Source organism: Carcharhinus amblyrhynchos, chromosome 23 (genome assembly GCF_965287045.1).
Source record: "Carcharhinus amblyrhynchos chromosome 23, sCarAmb.v2.hapA, whole genome shotgun sequence".
In the NCBI taxonomy this organism is placed as follows: domain Eukaryota; kingdom Metazoa; phylum Chordata; class Chondrichthyes; order Carcharhiniformes; family Carcharhinidae; genus Carcharhinus; species Carcharhinus amblyrhynchos.
In genome coordinates this window covers 28,234,410-28,258,849 of record NC_137346.1, presented here as the reverse complement: position 1 = coordinate 28,258,849, position 24,440 = coordinate 28,234,410, and positions in this window count along the sequence as shown.

Here is a 24,440-nt window from a genome sequence, read left to right as displayed (position 1 = left end):
AGAGGACACATTGAACATACTCATTGAAGATCAAAGCACTTTGCATGTTATCTCCCAGTTACAAGCAGGAAGAAGCTTTGATGGGTTCAGCACCCAGAAAGATTCCAAATGGTGTTCTCCACTGAAATCATTCACTATTTTGACATTAACGCTTTTGCCAATGGGGGCATTTTGTGGTCAATGTGGATGCTGAGCACTCAATTAGAACTGGGTTGTACATCAAAATTAAAATGTGTTATATTACTTTTTCTGCTTAGATCACAATGAAGGCATCTTATTAGTGCAGATACAATGAACCAGGACTGGCAGCACGATACCTGACCAGAGAGTAGTAAGTGACTGAGTGACTGCAAAAGTTATTCCTTTTAAGTTTCCAGCACTGATTTTTATTTATTGTGTTGTTGGACTGGAATGGTTTCAATCAATCCTGAAGATTGTCAGCTATAAACACTTTTAACTTTATTGGAACATATTTCTAGATATGAGACAGTTCCTGTACACTTGCCATTCCGAAACTACAGGCTGAATTTTCCTGGAAATCAGCACAGGCAAGAAAATTAGCACTGAAGTTGCTGGCAGCAATGGCAGATTTCTCTGCCATGTAAGGCCATAAGATATAGGAGCAGAATGAGGCCATTTGGCCCATCAAGTCAGTTCTGCCATTCAGTCCCAGCTGGTAAGGTTTTCAACCCTATTCTCCCACCTTTTCTCCATTCCTTCTCCCTTTTGGTACCAGAAGGCCCCTGTCCATCTCCATAAGGGAAAGGGCATTAGGAGAGGGGTTGAAATGCCTCAACACCCCACCCCCTCCCGTTACAAAAGCTCACTCATGGTGACAGCGATGGCGTGCAGGTCTGCGTGTATCCCCGGCAGGATCTGCTAGAACAGGTTCTCTGTGGAGTCGGCCACCCTCCCCATGAAATCTACGATGTGTGCACATGTCTGCATCTCTTCATCTGAGAGCAGGCGGATGGACTCCTCTGCCTTCTATGCCTCTCTGTTGAGAACCATGTACATCTCTGCCTGATGTTTCCCTATCCCTTGCTGCCTCCCATGGATAGCCAATTCCAAAGGCTCATCATTAGACTTGGAACTCACAAATGCCTCTTCCGCAGCAGTCCTCCAAATGTCGGGGCGGCACGGTGGTTAGCACTGCTGCTTCACAGCTCCAGGGACCTGGGTTCGATTCTCTGCTTGGGTCACTGTCTGTGTGGAGGTTGCACATCCTCTTCATGTCTGCAAGGGTTTCCTCCGGGTGCTCCGTTTTCCTCCCACAGTCAAAAGATGTGTGGGTTAGGTTGATTGGTTATGCTAAAAATTGCCCTTAGTGACCTGAGATGCGTAGGTTAGAGGGATTAATGGGTAGATATAGGGGTAGGGCCTGCATGGGATTGTGTTCACTGCGGATTCAATGGGCCGAATGGCCTCTTTCTGTACTCTTGGGTTTCTAATGATTCTATGTCGGTGAGTTTGGCTGACACTGCCTCTGCCTGCTGCAGACAAATATCCGTTCAGAATGGATGACCATCAGAATGTGAGGCCCTACCTGAACTACACGTAATGCTTGCTGAGGTGTGTGTTTGTGCACTAGTGGACGATGCAGGGACTGCTGTGATGGTTCTATGGGTACACTTTCTCCCTCTGTAACGTTTTCACTCCTCTCTGGTCTTGTATGCGTTCTGGGCAGGACTTTGTCTCTATCCGACCTTCCCCTCTTCCTGCTGGCATCTGTAAGCGAGAGAGGAGAGAGTGAGTTACTGAATGAGCTGCCTCCAGCATGGAAGAACACATGGCCTTTAGGTTTCTATGATATTGCCATGTATAGAGGCCGCAAGCCCATCTCTCCATTTCCGCAGGCTCTGTTTCACTCCACCAATGCCAGGCGAACTCTCTGCTCCTCAAAGTTGGTGAGGCCTTTGAAGGTTGGTCAGCCCTGTCGTCTCTCTCAGTCTCTCTCTCTTATTATGGCTTAAATTATCCTGTGAAAAGTGAGATATAGGGGTGAGAGCAATTGGGTTTCATGTATCTTTCTTATTCTTCCAATCTTAAAATAGCCCATTGGTTTGTGTGTCATGTGGTTAATAGTCCACAAGGGTTCTAAGGCAGCAGTCTCCAGAGCCGGGAGCCCATGCAGATAAAAGGATAAAGCTCAAGATAAAGAATCATTAAGGATTCATACTGCTGTCTTCTATGCCTGAGCCTCATAGCTGGCTCTTGCCAATCCCTACCACCCCCTGATAGTATGTGAACTCCCTGTGTGGAACGGTTAGGGACCTACAGTGGCCACTCCACCTGCAGGGTGGATGGACTGTAGAACCATAAGATATCACCTTATCTCATTGTCATTGAGTTCCATGTCTCCTGTACACTATTCCATGAAGTGAGTTGTGCTGTTGAAGGTTCACTTACACTGGCAGAGTGGATGAACACAGTAAGAAGTTTCACAACACCAGGTTAAAGTCCATCAGATTTATTTGGTAGGAAAAGCCAAATTAACTTAAATTAAATTAAATCAAAGCCAAATTAAGCAAATAAACAGGTTTATTTGGTATCAAATGACAAATAATTTGGTACCAAATGGACTTTAACCTGGTGTTATGAGACTGCTTCCTGTGTTTACCGTAGTCCAACACCAGCATCTCCACAGAGCGGATGAAGCCATTTATCTTCTCTCTGTATTTCAGGGCGGCCCTCCATTGGAAACCTGGGGAACTGACTGCCCAGGCGCCTTCTCCCAAGCCTGGGGTGCCATGGTGCACTCCTCAACACTGGAGCAGCCTTTAAAATTGATATCCTGATCCTTGAGGGAACAAGTTGCTGATGAATGCGAGCAAATCAGAGCTGTCTCACCAACAATACATCATGGGATACACCCCTTGCTAGTATTTTAAAGTGTGGGACTTCTTTATCTAACTCATCAACCCCTTTCGACTCTTTTAATTCTCTCTATTAGATCAGTAGTAGCTGTAGAAAGACTTGCATCAAAATACCAAAATCAGGGATATGCTGCTGAGGCTTTATGAGGCTCTGGTCAGACCACATTTGGAATATTGTGACTAACTTTGGGCCCCATCTGTAAATCTAAGGAAGGATATGCTGGGCTTGGAGAGGGTCCAGAGGAGATCCATAAGAATGATCTCAGGAAAGCTTGATGTATGAGGATCGTTTGAGGATGCTGTTTCTGTATCCGATGGAGTTTAGAAGAATGAGGGCAATCTCATTGAAACACAGAATACTGAAATGCCTGGATAGAGTGGACATGGAGCAGATGTTTCCAAAAGTAGGAGAGACTAGGATCAGAGGGCACAGCCTCAGAGTAAAGGGACAACCCTTTAGAACTGAGATGAGGAGAAATTTCTTCAGCCAGAGGGTGATGAATCTGTGGAATTCATTGCCACAGAAAACTGTGGAGACCAAGTCATTGAGTGTATTTAAGACAAACATAAATAGGTTCTTAACTGGTAAGGGGATCAAAGGTTACAGGGAAAAGGTGGAAGAATGGCATTGAGAAACTTGTCAGCCATGGTCGAATGGCGGAACAGACTCGCTGCGCCAAATGGCCTAATTCTGCACCAGTTTCACACGGTCTAATATATGGCTAGGGTGTCAATCTCTGGCAAAGGGATGGGTTAATTATATTAAAATCTATTCAAATCCACATAATGCAGATTCACACCGATTGAGAGCGTGAAACTAACGATGACGCCGGCGAGGAGTGGGGAAAATCCGAAATCTTATGCTAGGCATCACCATGAATCAATTTCATTCCAGTTGCAAATCCAAAGAGGAATTTGCTTCCCATCTTGAGCTGTAGAATATTCACTAAGATTGGAAAATGGGGATACCTTCCTCATTTTCCTATATAGGTGGCAGCGATAGCACTGTACCCATATCATTAGCTGAGAGTTGGTCATTGCTATTGCAACAAAAAAAAACTGAAGTTAATCGAAATCCAGTTTCCAAATAATTGGCTGCAGTTCCCACAAGGCAAGATATTCCTTGTATTTTTAATAACCAATTCTGAAAAGAGACTAGAAGGTAATTGAAGCCTTCAGCGATTAGCTGATTTCCTCAGTGTTCATGAGTCATCTAGAGCATGAATGAGATGGTTAGATTTTAATATGGAGTTGCATTAAATTTGGTTTATTCCTAAAAGAAAGCTGCTTGGGTTGTCCCTATGGGAGAATAGGATAAACAGGCATATTCACTCATGTCCTGAAGGCATTTTGGGATAATTGTTGAACGATGTTCCTGCAAATTGACAGCTGCGTGTAAATCCCTAGGTCCTGCCCAATGAATTACTTGTGAAGTGGCGTCTCTGTGGTTTTATAGACAAATACCACAGCCAACGTGGGCACATCAGACAATAAGATGAATGAGCAATTAATGTGTTTTGATGGTGCTGGTCTTTGATGAGGAGTAAACTGATATTCCCTCAAGCATCTATCCAATACTCCCCTCAATTTTCCCACACTGCCTGACTGCCTGAAGAGTTCATTCTCCACAGTCACCACCCTCCAGACAGTTAAAAAATGATCTTCAGCCTTTCCACGCTTGGGCTCGTGTTCCCTGCTTCTGTGTCTGTCAGTGAAGTGGTTCGTGAAATCATTACGTGTGGATTTAAGAATGGATATGTTTTAAATTTTGCCTCCGAATTTTTTTTTCCCTGCTGGCACTTCTTGACATGAAAATGAAAATGAACATCAGGTGACATGGGCGCAGGTTATAATTTACTGTCTACCTGTAGAGAACCGTTGCAGGGAGATGTATGACTCAGAAGAAGCATTGGCACACCTTATAGCTTAATGTGCTTTCAATTTGCTGGCATAACATGTAGCCTGCCAGGCAAGAAATTCCTCCAAAGTCACAGTCAGGATAGCATCTGTGATTGGCAGCTCATTCAGTAAGCGAAGGAAGCAACACTGTCTGCATTGGATCCTCTGATCTTGAGAATTTTTATTCTTTGGAATCCTGGCAACTTGGGGCAGCAGTTGCCGAAAGCTGGCTTCAAGGTGATCTTTACATGTTTTGGGGGGTTTCTAGGTGGCACCGTGCCTAATTCCTAACAATTTATACATTTTAAATGATTGGCATCAAATTGAGAGAACAGGCATTTTCAGCCTTCGGAGTCTGAACACTGGAGGGTGGCACAATAGCACAGTGATTAGCACTGCTGCCTCACAGCAGCAGGGACCCGGGTTCAATTCCAGCCTTGGGTCATTGTCTGTGAGGAGTTTCCTCCGAGTGCTCTGGTTTCCTCCCACAGTCCAAAGATGTAGGTTGATTGGCCATGATAAATTGCACCATAGTGTCAAGGGGTCTAGCAGGGTAAATACATAGGGTTAAGGGGATAGAACCTGGGTAGGATTGTGATTGGTGCATACTAGATGGACCAAATGGCCTCCATCTGGACTGTAGAGATTCTATGACTCTGTGGATATAACTTAAATCATGCGTTCCCAAACCATAGCTGGAGAAACTGGGGCAGGGAGCCCCCAGGTAGCAATGGTGGCAGTGGAATAGAGATTCAAATTTGACAGTCCCAGGAGCAGCTGCAAGACCTGTTTAAACATCCACGACTGTTTTGCCTCTGGGTCTTACCTAAAACAATGAGCGCTGAGGCCCGATCACTAACACCAACACAGCCTGCAAAATGGTAGATGCCTTTGTTGGATTTTTTTTACGCCTTCATCCCAGCTGTTTCAAACACAATCCTGTTCACAAGTCTCCTCCCCGCATCCCTGCTGCTTTCAATCTAGAATCGCACCAAGGATGAAGAATTAAATTGGGGCCACATTAGGATGAATTTGGGAACCACTGATCCAAATATTCATTTCTTAAAGCCTCTTCCATTCATACAGTTTATCACTGATTCTGGCGACCACACCGGACTGTCAGCCATGGTCCTGTAGCACAAGGTTCTAGGATAAAGACCTGGACACTACAGATTTGAGCTCAAAATTCAAAGCCAGGATGTTGGGTGAAATACTGCAGGGAAGTTTCACTGTCGAAGATCCTATTAGTCCCATTTGCCTGCTCAGGTGGATGTAAAGATCCATACAGCTAGATTGAAGATCAGTGAGGAAGTTATTCTGCCTGTCTTGGCCAATACTTATCCTTCAACCAACACCACAAGGAACAGATCATCTGGCCATGATCACGTTGCTGTTTAAAGGTTAAAGTTTACTTATTAGCCTCACATGTAGGCTCACATTAACATTGCAATGAAGTTACTGTGAAAATCTCCTCGCACCTGTTCAGATACATTGAGGGAGAATTTAGCCAATGCATCTAACCAGTGCATCTTTCGGACTGTAGGAGGAAACTGGAGCACCTGGAAGAAACCCATGCAGACATGGGGAGAATGTGCAAACTCCACACAGAGAGTAGGAGAGTCTGTTGAACACAACTCAGTCGCTGCGAGTCCTACATTGCAGTGCAAGTTTTCTTCCATTTGGACAAGGCAAGCAACTCAAAAGATATCTCCAGCTCATTCATGTTCACGCACAGGAGTAGGTGATGTGGAAGGTACTTTCAGTGGTGGATTGAGGCTCCATATGCATGAACCTTTTGGGCAGAATGGCCTGTCATCCTGCTCTAAATACTATATACATGTCTATAACGTACATAGTGGGGGTTATTTTGGTGAATGGGTGAAAACAAAAACTAAATGGGTATTGTGTCAATGAGACATACCTCTTTGAAAGGCTGGTTTCAGCACACAATTTTGGTTCTATTTGCTAATTACCATCCTACAAACTTTTGTTGGAGGTGTTGATGGGATAATTTTTGTGGAGCCTTATATGTGAGTTCCAGACAGCTACTTCCACTGAAGATGTGATATTGATAGGCTGACGCACAGCAACAAGTTTCACGATAGTGTGAGGGAAAGAGAAAGAGAGAGAGAGAGAGAGTGTGGGTTCCTGGATATGGCACTTGAAATCCTGGTGTAGGAGGGATGTCCTTTACCCACAGGAGGAGACAGTCTGTCTCACCTCCCTGCCTCGTGTCCTTTTCTCCTGCAGCTGCTCATACTGATCAGCTTTGTCCCATCTCTTCCTGCCATAACTCCTAGCATGATCCTCGTGACTAAGCACCCGCTTTCTCTTGGTGACTCCTATATTAGGGTAGGGTAGCACTCCCTCTTTTTAAGTAAAGTTCTCAGAAAATTTCCAAAATAAATGATGACAGTGTTGGGTAAGTGTCGGACAATATCCTAGAAAGCCTCCTTTGGGCTTCAAAAGTCTTATTCTGCAACAAATTAACAGTAAAAGGCAATAGACCTTCAAGTGGTTCTCAGGAATTAATTGTTAACTCCTGTTTAACTGGCCACTGTTAGGAGAGAAATTAGATATAGGGTCTCTACAGTGCAGAAGGAGGCCAATTCGGCCCACTGAGTTTGCACCAACAACAATCCCATCTAGGCCCTATCCCCTTACTCCACATATTTGCCCCACTAATCCCTCTAACCAATGCACCCTGGGACACTAAGGGGCAATTTAGCATGGCCAATGCATCCAACCCACACATCTTTGAACTGTGGGAGGAGACTGGAGCATCTGGAGGAAACCCATGCAGACAGTGAACCAAGGCGGGAATCAAACCCTGGTTTCTGGAGCTGTGAGGCAGCAATGCTAACCACTGTGCCACCGTGCTGCCCATAAAACAATAAATAAAGCTGCCCATCAAAACGGCGAGTTGCTTCTTCAATGAGTGCAAGTCGGAAATTTAATTAATCGGATGAAGGGTCATCCTGACTCGAAACGTTGGCTCTATTCTCTCTTCACAGATGCTGTCAGACTTGCTGAGATTTTCCAGCAGCTTCTGTTTGGTTGTAGATAATATAATTCTCAATCAGCTCTTCTGGGTGGCCAAAATAAGCACTGCGTTCAAAGTCTTTACCTCGATGGCAAGATTGCGGGTAAGGTTGGAATTACAATTTAGGACCCCATCTCGTTAGTGCCTAAAGTATCTGACCAAAATTGCTCCAACAATCTTATGCATAGTTCCCATATCAGTAAGTGTTAATGTCCTGTCATTTTCTCTGCCTCATGTCGGGTGTCAATTTTGCCAGTTTACCCTATTGATCTATAACCTCACTCGATTCAGAGTGAATGCTGGGGTACGAAGTATCTTAGTGCCATCAATAAATCCAGGATTACTTTCCCCAGGCATAATCTCCTCTGATTCTGCAATGACAGCCTCCACCCCTGTAAGCCAAACAATATTTGAATTACTTACATGCTTTAAAATAAGATTATTAATTATATTTTTAAGCCATTCTAACAACATAATTAACTTGAAGTTGCTCCAGTCACAAGCAAAGGCAATGTTTTAGGAGGGCAGAGTGGCTGGGTATTCCTTATAGCTCTTTCCCTATGAAAAGCCTGCTTGATTTAAACAGAGCTTTCAGAGATTGCTTAGCCTTCTGGTGGTGTGATGGCAATGCTACTGCTTCAGGCCTTCTCCCCGTTCTTCTGACTATATACTCAAGAGCTTGTGCCTTCCCACCCAGCAATTCTTTCCCGCTGTCTCTTGCCACCCTGGTGATCCTGCCTTCCCCAATCCTTACCTATTCCTTTTCTTACTGCCCATTTCATTGATCCCCAGGCTTCTGTACCTTTCACCTTCAGTTAGTTCACCCACTCAAATGCCCATACGTTCCTTCTCCATCAATACCCCCCCTTCCACTTTACCATCGCTGCTCCTCTCTGTTGCTTCCCTTCCCAGGATCAATGGAGGTTGCTTTTCATTGAAAGTGAGAGATCTGAGGTTTATGAGTCTTCCCTGCTGTTGCTAATCTCTCCCAGTTATTGTAGACTATATAAAGTCAATGCAAAAGGTGAGATTTCCTTCAGTTAAGATGAAACACAGTAAAACAGGAGGTTATTAGGTGAGGTAATTTGGGACAGGCAAAAGCATCAAGGCCTGCAAAGAGGACTGAGGGAGATGTTAAAGTTTTTACTTGTAATGGGGTCAACCCAAAATTTCTTCCTCTTTTCTGGCATCCAAGGGCCAGTTGTTTGTATTCTGAATAACTTTCTTCCAGTTTGTTCTCTCACGGGAAGTGAGCATCGTTGGCAAGGCCAGCATTTGTTGCCCATGCCTCATTGCTCTTGGGGAGGTGGCAGGGTGCCACCTTCTTGAGCCGCTGCAATCCACGTGGTGTAGGTACACCCACAATGCTGTTAAGGAGGGAGTATCAGCATTTTGACCCAGTGACAATGAAGGAACGGTGATATATTTCCAAGCCAAGATGCAACTTGGAGGGGAACTTGCAGGTGGTGTGTCTGCTGCTCTTGCCCTTCTAGGTGGAAGGTGCTGTCAAAAAAGTCTTACTGAGGTGCTGCAGTGCATCTGCTGCCTCTGTGTGTCAATGGTGGAGGATGTAAATGGTTAAGGTGGTGGATGGAGTGACAATCAAGCAGGCTGCTTTGTCCTGGATTGCATCAGTTTGAGTGTTGTCGGTGCTGCAAATGGAAAATATTCCATCACACTGCTGATTTGTGCCTTGTAAATGGTGGACAGGCTTTGGAGAGACAGGAGGTGAGTTACCTGCCACAGAATTTCCAGTCTGCGACCTGCTCTTGTGGCCGCAGTATTTATAGTGTATGGTTCAGTTCAGTTCAGTTTTAGTGGTAACATCCAGGATGTTAATACAGTGCAGCATCCCTTCAAAGGCTGCTGAAACTCACACACTCCCTGCTTCCCCCACAAATCTCAGCACTTCATGTACCATATACCAGGGGGAGCACTGTCTAATTTTGTTGCTAAGTTGACCCCACATCTTGTGTGTGATCTGTTGAGTGAGGTACAGATTCACATTGTGTTTGAGTAGGAGTCAACAACTCTTATGTTAATAAACCTTTTCTTAATAGAGGTAGTGCTGCAAATGTAGTGTATTTTGTTAATGCTCCTTGTATATAAATGGAAATAGTGCTTTGTGCTTTGTCACTCCGTGCGAGGTTCTCTTCAATTTTGAACAGCCATTATACCATCTTTTGTTATCAGCTTCAAACACTACTGTAGAAAATCCAGTTGAAAGCATCTGGTAGATGTTCCGAACATGCCTTGGTCAAGAATGTCTATTGGCTGACTTATAAGGTGTACGAAGAAAAATATAGGTCAGCCTCACTGATCTAATGCAGCGCAATTGGAACGTTAACATTTTTCTATGTTCTACAAAGATAACAATGGCATTTCTTTCCTGCTTCACTTATATTTGATCCTAGCTATGATTGTACTGCTGTTACTAATGTTTATATGATGGAACAGTGAATTTATCTTATGCTACAGAACATGCTGCTGGGCAGAAGATCTTACAACAAACATTTTGTAGTTAGACTCTCGCAACAGTCATCATAAGACCATATGATGTTTCTTTTATTACTGGTTGTAAGAGAAGATGAGATGGCATTGAGTTCAACAGAATGAACTTGCTAGAAGGGCAAAGAAACCCATTAAATTCAACACACACCATATTTCATAATCAGAATCCCATGGTTAAAGCTGACACAACAGAATAGGTTTGTAGCAGTCAGGTAATGTAAAACCTGCCGCATCTGCTTTTCTTAGCACATCGCTTACTGGACACTGGTAGCTCACAGCCCATTAATCACCAACTGTGGAGGCGATGACTGGGGCCACAGCACTTTGTGCAGCCTCAGTTGGAACAACATCAATTTCAGCAGGACACAATTAGACAAATGAAGGCTTGAATTTATAAGTGTGATGCATGGTTATTGGAATTAGCTTCTTAATTAAAAAATACTTCTTTTAAAAAAAAAGGACATTCAACATTACTCAACAGGGTGACAATCAATGTTCAAAAATAACCAGGAGGTGGCCTAATCAAAGAACCCAGCCTTTTTAATGCTGAAGGCTTCATTCTATGACTGTGGCCAAAATACCATCATTGTTATATTGCTAATGCCAGTCTAAAGTGTTCATTCAGCCGGGATTTAAATAATCTTCTTTTCCCAGGGTCTTCCCATGTCACAGCAGGTTATTTTCAACTTTCACCTTTCAGCCTAATTCAACTGCTGCCAGAAGATACAGGCAGTGTCTTGCTCATTATTGATGATGATCCATGCCTCCTTTATCACTGCAAACCACCCTGGCAAATAGCAGAAGCTGAGATTCTTACTTGTTATCATTGTCCACAGTGTATTTTCTGGTAGGTATAGTTGTACTAATAGACTGGATAGAGTGTTCCAGCAGGTCAATATGATGTATCTAGCGTGCTTCCTACATTTTATGTGCTTACTTGCATCTCATTTTCAGCCTACATGGCTGACACAGTGGCACAGTGGTTAGCACTGCTGCCTCACAGCAACAGTAATCTGGGTTTGAATCCCAGTGTGGGTCACTGTCTGTACAGATTGTGCATGGGTTTCCTCTGGGTGCTCCAGCTTCCTCTCACAGTCCGAAAGACGTGCTGGTTAGGTGCATTGGCTATACTAAATTCTCCCTCAGTGTACCCAAACAGATTCCAGAATGTGGTGATTTGGGGATTTTCGCAGTAACATCAAAGCAGTGTTAATGTAAGCCTACTTGTGACACTAATAAATGAACTTTAAACTCTGTGATTCAGGTGTTGGTTTCTGCTCACTGGCTTGCTGAAGTGGTGATCACTCATGTATGAACGTTCATGAGACTGTCAGCAGGCCTAACACAGAATATCCCAGCCAAATCTCAACCCTATTCTTATCTCTTATTCCCACCATTCTAAGGAGAGTTCATTGGGCAGCGAACAGGATAGTGTAAATTGGCTGATTTTCTTTTCTCTATGACTTGAGCATCAAGGTTAATTATAATGCCTCCTCGTATAGCCTCAGCAGAGACTGCAGATCAACAGTGATATCTTCCAGGTCTTTCTAATTCAGCTAGTCACTGGAAAAACTCACTGAACCATTTGAGATAGAATGTAGTTCGACTCACTACTACAGCCATATTGCTGATTATCTTATTTTCAAATTGTACTGAGTTTGTGAACACCCCTGGTTGCTTAATTGAGTCACTAAACCAAGCTTGACAATGACAGATTTGTAAGGGCTGGCACTGCAAGTGTACGCATTGAAAATATTTCTGCTTGGTCTTCTGTTGGTTTTTACACTCTGGAATTGATGTAAGTTTGAAAAAAAAAATGATCTCAGTACCCTCAGGTGCTCCTGTGGGTACAATTGGCCACAGCAGTATCACATATATCGGGCTATTAAGGAAAATTATTCTCCAAATATGCTTTTAAATTGTCAAGAAATTTGTGAAAAACATGCTCAGCAACTATGATCTGCGATAAACTAAGACCTGTTCAAAGCACGGCATCCAGCAAACAAAGTTAATGCCTTCTGTGAAATGTTGGTGTGGGTCCAGTGCTAAACACACTCTTAAATGACTGCGCGCGGAGACCAAGTTTGTTCTTAGACTGGCATCAATTGACACCCAACTGCACTAAATAAAATCTACATAAGGTTGGGGTTGGAAGTTGTTGAATAAGACTGAGTTGCCACTAAATGTTAGGGAATAGACAGCCACTTTGATACAGCACCAGAGGCCCAGGTGTGGGAGGTGTCAGTGAGCAGGTTATTGCTAAGTAAGTGTCGCTTGATAGCACTGTTGATGACCTCTTCCATCATTTTACTGATAGTTGAGAACAGACTGACAGGGCGGTAATTGGCTGGGCTGGATTTGTCCTGCTCTTTGTGTACAGGAGATTCCTGGGCAATTTTCCACACTGCCGTGTAGATGCCAGTGTTGTAGCTGTACTGGAACAGCTTGGTTGGAGGCACAGCAAGTTCTGGAGCACAAGTCTTCAGCACTGTTATAGTGCTTGCATTGCTGCTGCTGTGCGTTGGTAGAGGGAGTGAACGTTTGTGGGAGGAGTGCCGGCTTGTTGTCAGGGCTTATAGCCTTTGCAGTATCCAGTGCCTTCAGCTGCTTCTTCATATCATGTTGAATGAATCAAATTGGCTGAAGATTGACATATGTGATGCCAGGGACCTCAGTAGTGGCCAAAACGGATCCGTCACTTGACATTTCTGGCTGAGGGTTGTTGCGAATGCCATAACTTGCCAACTTTTATACTCGGCTGATGACCACCTTATCCACCTATGTTGTGACTTTCGTGGATCTGTGGACCTGTGCGCTCAGATCCAGCTATATGTCAGCGATCCTAAGGGTTCTGCCAGGGGCTACCTGATAGAGGCCTATAAAATTATAAAAGGCATGGATTGAGTAGAAAGTTAAAGGTTTTTTCACAGGCTGAGAAGATCAACAAGAGGGATGAAACTCTATTTACTATTTCTTTGCCCAAGTCTGCAACCTATATACCTTAGATCTGATCCATTTGTGGAATTGCTCAGCTCTGTCTATTATTTGCAGCTTAGGGGGTTTAAAATGCAAGTAGTCCTCTGTTGTAGTTTCACCAGTTTCACACCTATGTGTGGTGCTTCTAACATGTCCTCTTCTTTTTTGTGGGACAAGGTAAATGCAAATAGAAGCAGCTGACAGTGGTACAGTGACACAGTGGTTAACACTGCTGCCTCAGAGTGTCAGGGACCCAGGTTCAATTCCGGCCTCGGGTCTGCGCGGAGTTTGCACTTTCTCCCCATTCTCTGTGTGGGTTTCCTCTGGGTGCTCCGGTTTCCCCTCACAGTCCAAAGGTACGCATGTTAGGTGGATTGACCATGCTAAATTGACCCCAGAGTCAGGGGGATTAGCAGGATAAATGTGTAAGGTTACAGGAATATGCCTGGGTGGGATTGTGGCTGTTACAGACTAGGTGGGCTGAATGGACTCCTTCTGTAATGTGGGAATTCTATCATTCTATGAAATAGCAATGGACAGTGTGATGGCATGTCCTCATCTCCAGGAGGAGATGGGGGTCACCATTATTGACCGAGGCAGTGATATGTGCTAGGGCAGACGAGTGTCGTTTCTCCCCCCTTCTCAAATCCTAGTTCCCCCTCATCCCAGAATCCCTATTAAAATGCAAGCTGCATGTGGTGTAAACATGAAATTGTTATTTTCCATAACTCCCCTCAGCGTAACCCTTTCCACTTTTAGATACCCACGACCTATCACTTATCCTGGCAGTGCTCAGGAATGTGAATGGCAAGAGGAGCAGGACACTGCTGATGAACAAACACCATTACTCAATCTCACACTTGCAGCCACCACTGCACTCATATTTTAAAGGTTAGCCTATAGGATGGATATATACACCTGCTGAGTCACCAGGCATGTGTGCCTTGTAGCCAGGACAGGGTTGGGGGGGGAGGTAGGATAGTGCAGGTAATTAAGAACTAAAGGCCCCATCCCACAATCTCTGTATTCTATAAATGGTAGGGAGAGGACTGATGGGGGAGTGTCCATACTATGTGGGCAAGTATGCCCCGGGTGGTCCACCTGCAGGTCTAGGGAGGTGGCCCATCCTGTTTGGGCGTCATGTGTCACATTAAAGGTCTTGCCAGTGACAGGGACAGAACATGCCAGAAGATCTTCAACTCCCTGCCCTCCATATCAGCTCCTTCTCCCCTGCCTCACCAGGGCCTACCTGACTGGGCTGGCACAACCCCACACTTCCTCCCTTATTTATTCTCCAAGGTCTCCAAGTTCTGCTGCTGCAGTACCTGCAATGGCCACCATTCTAAGTGGGATCTTCATCCTGAAAGCCCCAGGAACTCCAATGATAGGGATTGCCCGACTGGGATTCTGATGCACCGGCCAATGACGAACTTGGAAACGTGAGATGCACCAGCCCAGCCTGGAAAGATCCTATCTGTAGGAATTCAGAGCCGTGGTTACTTTTGTACCATCCTTATCTGCACTGAGGCTGAAGGTTTGTTTATACTAGGTGTAAAAATTCTGTGAATGCCTCCTTCACAAAGTGCAGCGTGCACAATGTTCTTTTCTTTTGCTGAAGTTAGACAAGTGCACCTGGAACACCTTAGGTGAATATATCCTCTCAGCAGCCGCCTGCTGAGACTCCTTCTCCTCTTCTTCTTCCTTGTTCCAACAATCTTGTCCTTCTTTGTTGCCTCTGTTCTATCACCTTCATCATGTCTCAGCCCGGAGGGAAAGGTAACTGTAAGCCTCCATAAATGGTTCCTCAGAACCCTGCAGTTATAACCAAGGCTTCTCCTTGTTTAGCACAAATGCCTGCAGTCTTCACCAAATCCTCAAAGCACCCAGTACTTCTGCAAACTCAAAAAGCAGCAGTACAAAGTAATAAGCAACTAATCAGCAAGTTGTACACGAGCCCTTTCAAAAACCCTTCCTGTTGCGCTCCACAGGTTCAACTGTTAGGAGGGATGTTCAGTGGAGAATTGCATTTGCAACTGGCAGCATTGATGTTAAATCAATGTTATATAGGGACTGTCACAATCTGCCTTCCCTATATACTTGCTGCGTATGCTCCTACTCCCTGCGTTCATGCTCTCAACAAGATGGCATTGAGGGCAGCACAGCTAGTACCACTCACAGCATCAGGGACCCAAGTTTAATTCCCAGCTTGGATCACTGTGTGGAGTCTACACATTCTTCCCATGTCAGCATGGGCTTCTTCCAGTTTCCTCCCATAATCTGAAAGACAAGCTGGTTAGGTGCATTAGCCATACTAAATTCTCCCTCAGTGTACCCAAACAGCTGCTGGAGTGTGGCAATGAGGGGATTTTCACAGTAACTTCATTAACTTGTTAATGTAAGCCTACTTGGTGACACTAATAAATAAGCTTTAAAAAAACTTAAAACTCTCTTCCTTAGCTAAGCAATAAAGGCACTTGTGACACTAATAAATAACCTCTGATGTCAGTTTGGTACCAAAATGACACTGGTAATGGAAAAGCTGTAGGCAACATTGAGCTCAATTTTGTGGTCAAAAAGTCTGGTTAGAATGAAACAACATCTGTCAGTATGTCAATGCAATGCTTAGAGCTACATTTCAAACACATTGAATATATTTTTTAATCTAATATGAAAACTCGATGGTCCTCTCAATTGCCTTTTAGTTCATTTCACTACATACTCTGCAATTCCAAAACAAACACTAACAATTTGCATTTATATAGTGTATTTAACATCGTGAAATATCCCAAGGGGAACAAGACCAACATCAGGAAAAATACTTCTGACACTGAACCACAGAACAAGATGTCAGGAAGAGGACTAAAAGCTTAGTCAAAGAGATAGTTTTCAGTCTTAAAGCAGGAGGGACAGATGGAGAGATGGAAGCATTTAGGGAAAGAGTTCCAAATAATAAACTCATTATGACCTTCCTAAATGGTGTGAAGATCTTGGATGATCTGGTATGATCTTCCCAAATGGTGTCTTGGGTCTTTCCCCTTCATGCAATTGGAAACTATCATTAGTATAATAGGCCTCTAATGTCTTGTCTTACTCTTGAAGAACAGTTGGCTAAAGTACGTGAGTCCAATCAGGCACAGTGGTTAGCATTGCAACCTTACAGCGCCAAGGACCCAGGTTCGATTCCCGACTTGGGTTACTCTCTGTGTGGAATCTGCATGTTCTTCCTGTGTCTGCATGGGTTTCCTCTGGGTGGTCCAGTTTCCTCCCACAATCTGATGCAGATTAGGTGCATTGGCCATGCTAAATTCTCCCTCAGTGTACCCGAACAGGCACTGGAGTGTGGCGACTAGGGGATTTTCACTGTAACTTCACTGCAGTGTTAATGTAAGTCTACTTGTGGCACTAATAAATAAATTTAAAAATAACTGTTATTGATGCTTCCCCTCACTAACAAAGGGTGACAATAGTTAATTATTCTACCCATTTAGCTAAAGGCTTGGTACAACCCAGCACACACTGACAATGGGTGGGTATCTGATTTTTACAATGCAGCTTGGGCAAAATAAACATCCTCAATTGACGTTACATTGCTTGAGGCTACAATAAATCGAAGGTGAGACAATTAGGAGCTGATGTTTGCCCAGTCAGATCTGTATCGCTGATGTGCGACTCTTACCAAAATGCAGTGGCTTTTTCGTCTTGTAAATTTGAAGAGGAAATTCAGTCAGTTAAAGTGGAGGATAAAGAAATGCATCTAACCACAACTGAAAGATGAGCATAGGGATCACTGACATCAGTGACTTGGTAACTTGGTCAATCTCCAGTACTGCTCCTATCTGAAGCGTGAACGCGCCCTTCACCACAGGGGTATTAAGTGAATGTGGTAAAGACTTGTAATGCACAGTTAATTTCAGGCCAGAATTATTTGTTGGCTGTAATAGAATCCATGAGATCTGCCTTCGAATTTATAGAATACCTAATGGAATTTAACAGAATGCATGAGTTAAGCAGCGTGCTGCATTCTGTTCAGAAGAGAGACAGGGTACGAGTATAATCTCTCCAACTGCTGTGTTATCCTTTTCACTGGGATAATCTCATTTAGGTACGCCATCACACTGCACTCAGGAGAAAGGCATAGTGAAAAGGGTACATTGTAATGTTATGATGAAGTGTGTCTGCAGAGTGCTTTAGAGTGCTCGAGATGTGGCATTAAAACTGTGCTTGAAGGAAGAAAATGCACTCCCATAAAAATCATGTTAACTCAAGTTACACTGGCTTGCCTGCATCTAGGTCCATTCAGTAAGCTTCGGATGGGCACGATTCCATTCGAGTGGGCCTACGGTCCCCACCCACTGCATTGGTGATGATCTCCCCAATGGTTTCTGAGGTCAGCTCCAGTATGATATTGAGGGAAAGTTTTGAGCATCATAAAGATCTTCACTTGGCACTCTACCATATCAGAGTAGGAAATAATTTGCTTCCGCACAACTTGAATGCTGCTTATAGGCCCGGTTTGGAATGAGAGACCAATGATTTCTGACTGGTTGTTATCTCTTAGTCCTATAGAAAGGTTCCGAGGCATCACTGGAATTGCAGCTAACACAGAGGAAGACTTCATTTAGGAAACTCCCCACTGGACAATTGCCAGGATACTGAGAATAAAGTTCATATCATCTTAGAAATAACAAAGTGGTCAGGCAAGGCATGGGAAACGAGACAGGTCTTCTCGTAATATGCTGCTGTGAATCTGCCTGCCATTACAATCACCTCCCTATTACTTATAAAATCATAGAATCATACAGTGCAGAAGAGGACTTTTAGCCCATCGAGTTTGTACCAACACATTATAAATACCTGAACTCCCACCTAATCCCATCTGCCAGCACTTGGCCCATAGGCCCTGAATGTTATGACGTGTCAGATGCTCATCCAGATGCTTTTTAAAGGATGTGAGGCAACCTGCTTCTATCACCCTCCCGCCCTCCCAGGTCAGAGTCACAGAGGTTTACAGCATGGAAACAGGCCCTTCGGCTCAACTTGTCCATGCCACCCTTTTTTTAAACCCCTAAGCTAATCCCAATTGCCTGCATTTGGCCCATATCCCTCCATACCCATCGTACCCATGTAACTATCGAAACACTTTTTAAAAGACCTCTGGCAGCTTGTTCCAGACACTCACCACCCTCTGTGTGAAAAACCTGCCCCTCTGGACACTTCTGTATCTCTCCCCTCTCACCTTAAACCTATACCCTCAAGTTTTAGACTACCCTATCTTTGGGAAAATATATTGACATATCTAGCTGATCTGTGCCCTTCATTATTTTATAGACCTCTAAGATCACCCCTCAGCCTCCTAAGCTCCAGAGGAAGTCCCAGTCTATCCAGTCTCTCCTTATAACTCAATCCATCAAGTCCTGGTCACATCCTCGAAAATCTTTTTTGCACTCTTTCTAGTTTAATAATATCCTTTCTATAATAGGGTGACCACAATTGCACACATTATTCCAAGTGTGGCCTTACCAATGTCTTGTACAACTTCAACAAGACATTTCAACTCCTACATTCAGTGTTCTGACTGATGAAACCAAACATGCCAAATGCCTTCTTCACCACTCTGTCCAGCTGTGACTCCACTTTCAAGGAGCTATGAACATGTACCCCTAGATCTCTTCTGTAACTCCCTCCAATGCCTTATTAATTGAGTACGTCCTACCCTGGTTCAATCTACCAAAATGCATCATCTCGCATTTGTCTGAATTAAACTCCATTTGCCATTCGTCAGCCCACTGGCCCAATTGATCCAATTGCAATTGGAGACAACTTTCTTCATTGTCCACTAAGCCACCAATTTTAGTGTCATCTGCAAACTTACTAACCTTGCCTCCTATATTTTCACCCAAATCTTTAATATAAATGACAAATAACAATGGATCCAGCACTGATCCCTGAGGCACACCGCTGGCCACAGGCCTCCAGTTTGAAAAACAGTTCTCTGCAATCACCCTCTGGCTTCTGTCAAGAAGCCAATCTGACACAGCATTCCAGACCATCACCACCCTCTAGTTAATAAAGGTTTTCCTTACATCCCTCCTGAATCTCCTGCCCCTCACCTTGAACCTATGTCCCTTTGTGACTAACCCTTCAACTAAGGGGAACAGCTGCTCCTTATCCATTCTGTCCATGTTCCTCATCATCTTGTGACCTCAATCAGGTCACCCCTCAGTCTTCTCTGCTCCAACAAAAACAACCAAGACTACCCAAACTCTCTTCATAACTTAAATGTTTCATCCCAGGCAGAATCCTTGTGAAGCTCCTCTGCACCCCCTCCAGTGCAATCACACTCTTCCTATAATGTGGTGATCAGAACTGAACACAGTACTCTTGCTGTGACTCACCAAATTTCTATACAACTCCAACATGACTTCCCTGCTTTTCTATCTATGCCTCAGCTGATTAAGACAAGTGTCCCACATGCCTTTTTTCAATCACCAATTAACATGCCCATTTGCCTTCAGAGATTTGTGGACAAACATACTAAGGTCCCTTTGCCACACAGAACTTCCAAGTGTCCTACCGTTCATTGAATACTTCCTTGTCAAATTACTACTTCTAAAGTGTATCACCTTGCACTTTTCAGGGTTAAATACCATCTGTCACTTATCTTCCCATTTGATCATTCCGTCCATATCTTCTTGTAGCCTAAGGCACTCCGCCTCACTGTTAACCACCCAGTCAATCTTTGTATCAGCATAAACTGAACGACATATCCTCAAAATGCAGCTCTAGCCTTCGCTTGAAAATGCTCCTTTACTCACAGCCTTACATGCATGTACGCCATTCGAAGCATGTCCTGACATATATTTCAAAGGTAAAATATTTTAGTGACTGGTTTCATGTTTACACAGAAGAAAATAATTTTGGTTACGGCAGGAAAATATTTGCAAGTTCAGGACATCACTGCATTAGTTCCATCTTGGCTTATGATGATAGTACACTCCCCTCTGAATTAGAGGGTCCTGGGGTTCAAGTCTTAATCTGGAGATTTAGGAATATTACCTAGGTCAACATTTCAGTGTAGTGTTGGGGCTCCTGTTTTTCAGGTGAGATGTTATAAGGCCCCTAAAGAAGTAATAGAATCCATGGAGCTAATCAAAGAAGAGTTCTCCCAGTTTCCCAATCTACATTTATCCCTCAACCAATCCCGCTAAAAAAACAAATTCTCTGTTGATTTATTTCATTGCTATTTGTGAGATTTACTTTTGCCTGCCATATTTCCTACATCACAATAGTGACTACACTTCAGAAAAGAACTTAATTTGCTGCGAAGTTCTTTGGAACATTCTGGAGATGTGAATGGTGCTATCTAAAAGCACACTCTTTCTTCAGGAAAGTGATATAATCACTTTTAGCTGATTCCCATTGTAATATGGCGGGGTGGGGAATGTTCCGTGCCCATCCCATGGCATGTTTCTTGGTGGCGGGATGCAGCTTGCTGGTGGCGGGATCTTCTGGTGCCACCACAATCAATGGGATTTTCCATCGAAGCCGCTGAGAAATCCACAGCAGGGATTCACAAATTGGCAGGACCAGAATATCCCACTAGCAAGAAGAGGCAGAAAATCACCTCTTCAGAGTTTAGCGCCATTGGCAATAATGCGCAGTCAATGCCAGTTCACAAGAACATCATAGTCTAGGCTGGGTAAATGACAGGCAGCATTAACATCACATAAATGCCAAGCAATGACCATCTCCAACTAGAAACAGCTTAAATATCAGGACCCCCTTCACCAAGTTCCCCCCAATCAGAGCCTTAGCAACTGATAGTGCAACTGCAGCATTTGGTACAGCAGGAAAGGGAAATTAGCCCACAGGAATGTCCTAGAGAGAAAAGCTCAGCCCTGTTAATGCCTAGGCATCTTTAAACAGGTGGCCGATTTTCATTTGTTATGGAGTTCTGCAGTCAATTTATTCCGGAACCAGCATTCCCAACATTCTCCTCTGCCAGCCCTCCCCTACCATTTACTCACACCTGGGGACACCTAAGAATGTGCAGAACTAATCCTTCCATATACACTTGACAGGAGTATTTAAATCGCCTGCCTCCAAGAATTCTTGTATCAAAAGGTGGAATGTCATTCCTGTCCCACTGTTGTAACCGTGGCAGAGTGGATTATAGATTTCAGCACCACGGAACTAAAGAAATTTTAATTTGTTGATTGAAAACAAAATATGCACTTATTGTTGACGGGGAGGGTGAAGGAACAATACATTTTTATATCATAGAATCATAGAATTCTTACAGTGCCATCCCGCCCATCAGGTCTGCATCAACTCTCCGAAAGAGCATCCTAACCAGGCCCTCCCCTCCACCCTATTCCTGTAACCCCATGCATTTACTATGACAAAGCCATCTAGCCTACACAACTGAGACACTAAGGGCCAATTTAACATGTCCAATGCACCTAACCCACATGTCTTTGGGCTGTGGGAGGAAACAGGAGCACCTGGAGGAAACTCACGCAAACATGGGGAGAATGTGCAAACTCCACACAGGCAGTGACCCAAGGCCGGAACTGAACCCGGGTTCCCTGCTAACCACTGTGTTGATAAATTAAAATCGCAGGGCCATTATGGTACCATGCAGCGGTGCAAGTTGAAAAGTGGTGCCGAAGCAGAGAGACCTCGGGACTCCTCCACACAAATCTTTGGAGTTGAAAAGGTATGCATGGTCATTGGGCTTTTTATATATGGAGGGATAGAGTGTCATCACAAGGAAGTCATGCTAAACATTCCTACAACACAGGTTAGGCCCCAGCTGGGTATTGGCATAATGAGCCATTCAAGAGCTCCATTGACTTTGGCAGGAAACAGAAAATCCTGCCATTTTCAAAGTCCACCCATTGTTTCCAATTCCTACACTTTAGTAAGGATCTCAAGGCCTGGAAATTAAGTGTAGAGGAGATTTATCAATGGGGAAATTGGACTTAAAGTCATGTGAAAAGACTAAAGAAATTGAGGTTGCTCCCCTTTCAAACAGGGGAAGTAAATTGGAGATTTAACTGACGTTCAAAATTATGAAGAATTTTAATAAAGTTATTCAAGAAAAGCTGTTCCCATTAGTAGGTATGATGTAGAGATGCTGGTGTTGGACTGGAGTGGGCACAGTAAGGAGTCTCACAACGCCAAGGCTAAAGTCCAACAGGTTTATTTGGTATCACCAACTTTTGGAGCGTTGCTCCTTTATCAGGTGAGTGGAGAGGTAGGTTTCACAAACATAGTGTATATAGACAAAGACACAATTGCAAGATAATGGTTGGAAAGCGAATTTTTTCAGATTATCAAGTCTTTACATGTACAGACAGTAATGTTACGCCGTTGTTTAAGAAGGGTGCCAGGCAAAAGGCAGGGAATTATAGGCCGGTTAGTTTAACGTCTGTTGTAGGTAAAATGTTAGAATCCGTCATCAAGGAGGAAATAGCGAGGCATCTTGAGAGGAATTGTTTGATAGAGCAGGCGCAGCACGGTTTCGTTAAGGGGAAGTTGTGTCTGACAAATTTACTGGAGTTCTATGAGGATGTGTCTAGGGCGGTGGATAGAGGAGAGCCGGTGGATGTGGTCTTTCTGGATTTTCAGAAGGCGTTTGACAAGGTACCTCACAGGAGGTTATTGCAGAAGGTCAGGGGACATGGAGTTGGGGGTAGGGTGTTAGCGTGGATAGAGGATTGGTTGTCAAATAGGAGGCAGAGAGTGGGGGTCAATGGGTGCTATTCGGATTGGCGGATGGTGACTAGTGGAGTGCCTCAGGGGTCGGTGCTGGGGCCTCAGCTATTTACCATTTATATAGATGATCTGGAGGAGGGAACCGAGTGTAGAGTGTCGAAATTTGCTGATGACACCAAGATTGGAGGAAAGGCAAATTGTGCGGAGGGTGTGGAGAGTCTACAGAAGGATCTAGATAGGCTGGGTGAATGGGCCAGGAAATGGCAAATGGAATTTAATGTTGGCAAGTGCGAGGTGGTCCACTTTGGTAGGAATAATGGTAGGAAGGATTATTACTTACGTGGAGAAAAACTGCAGCAGGCGACGGTGCAGAGGGACCTCGGGGTCCTTGTGCATGAGTCGCAAAAACCCAGCTTGCAGGTGCAGCAGGTGGTCAGGAAGGCTAATGGGATGCTGGCCTTCATAGCGAGGGGGATTGAATATAAAAGTAGGGAGGTCTTGCTGCGGCTGTATAGGGCATTGGTGAGGCCGCAGCTGGAGTACTGTGCGCAGTTTTGGGCGCCGTACTTACGCAAGGATATTTTGGCCTTGGAGGGAGTGCAGAGGAGATTTACTAGGCTGATACCGGAGTTGAGGGGGTTGAGCTATGAGGAGAGGCTGAATAAACTAGGCTTGTACTCGTTAAGAGTTTAGAAGAATGAGGGGAGATCTCATTGAGACGTATAAGATGATGAATGGGATGGATAGGACAGAGGTGGAGAGACTCTTCCCGCTCAGAAAGGACAGTAGGACTAGGGGGCACAGCCTCAAGATAAAGGGGGGGGGGGGGGCGGTTTAGAACGGAGTTGAGGAGGAACTTCTTCACTCAAAGGGTGGTGAATCTCTGGAATTCTCTGCCCATTGAAGTGGTGGAGGCTGCCTCGCTAAATATTTTTAAGACGCGGGTTGATGGGTTTTTGATAAGCGAGGGGATTAAGGGTTATGGGGAGAGGGCGGGAATGTGGAACTGAGCCACGACAGATCAGCCATGATCTTATTGAATGGCGGGGCAGGCTCGAAGGGCTAGGTGGCCTACTCCTGCTCCTATTTCTTATGTTCTTATGTTAGACCTGAAAAGATGCGCATTCAAGCCATTATTTTGTAATTGTGTCTTTGTCAATATATGCCGTTTCTGTGAAACCGACCTCTCCGCTCACTTGATGAAGAGCAGCACTCTGAAAGCTCATGATTCCAAATAAACCTGTTGGACTTTAACCCAGCAGCAGGCAGGCAGTAACCAGGGAGCACAGGTTTAAGATGATTGGTAAGAAATTTTTGGGAGGGAGATGAGGAGAATGTTTTTTTAGGGAATGAAGTAAAGTGGGGGAAATAAATACAATAACTTTCAAAGGGAGTTGGATTTGCATTGAAAAGGA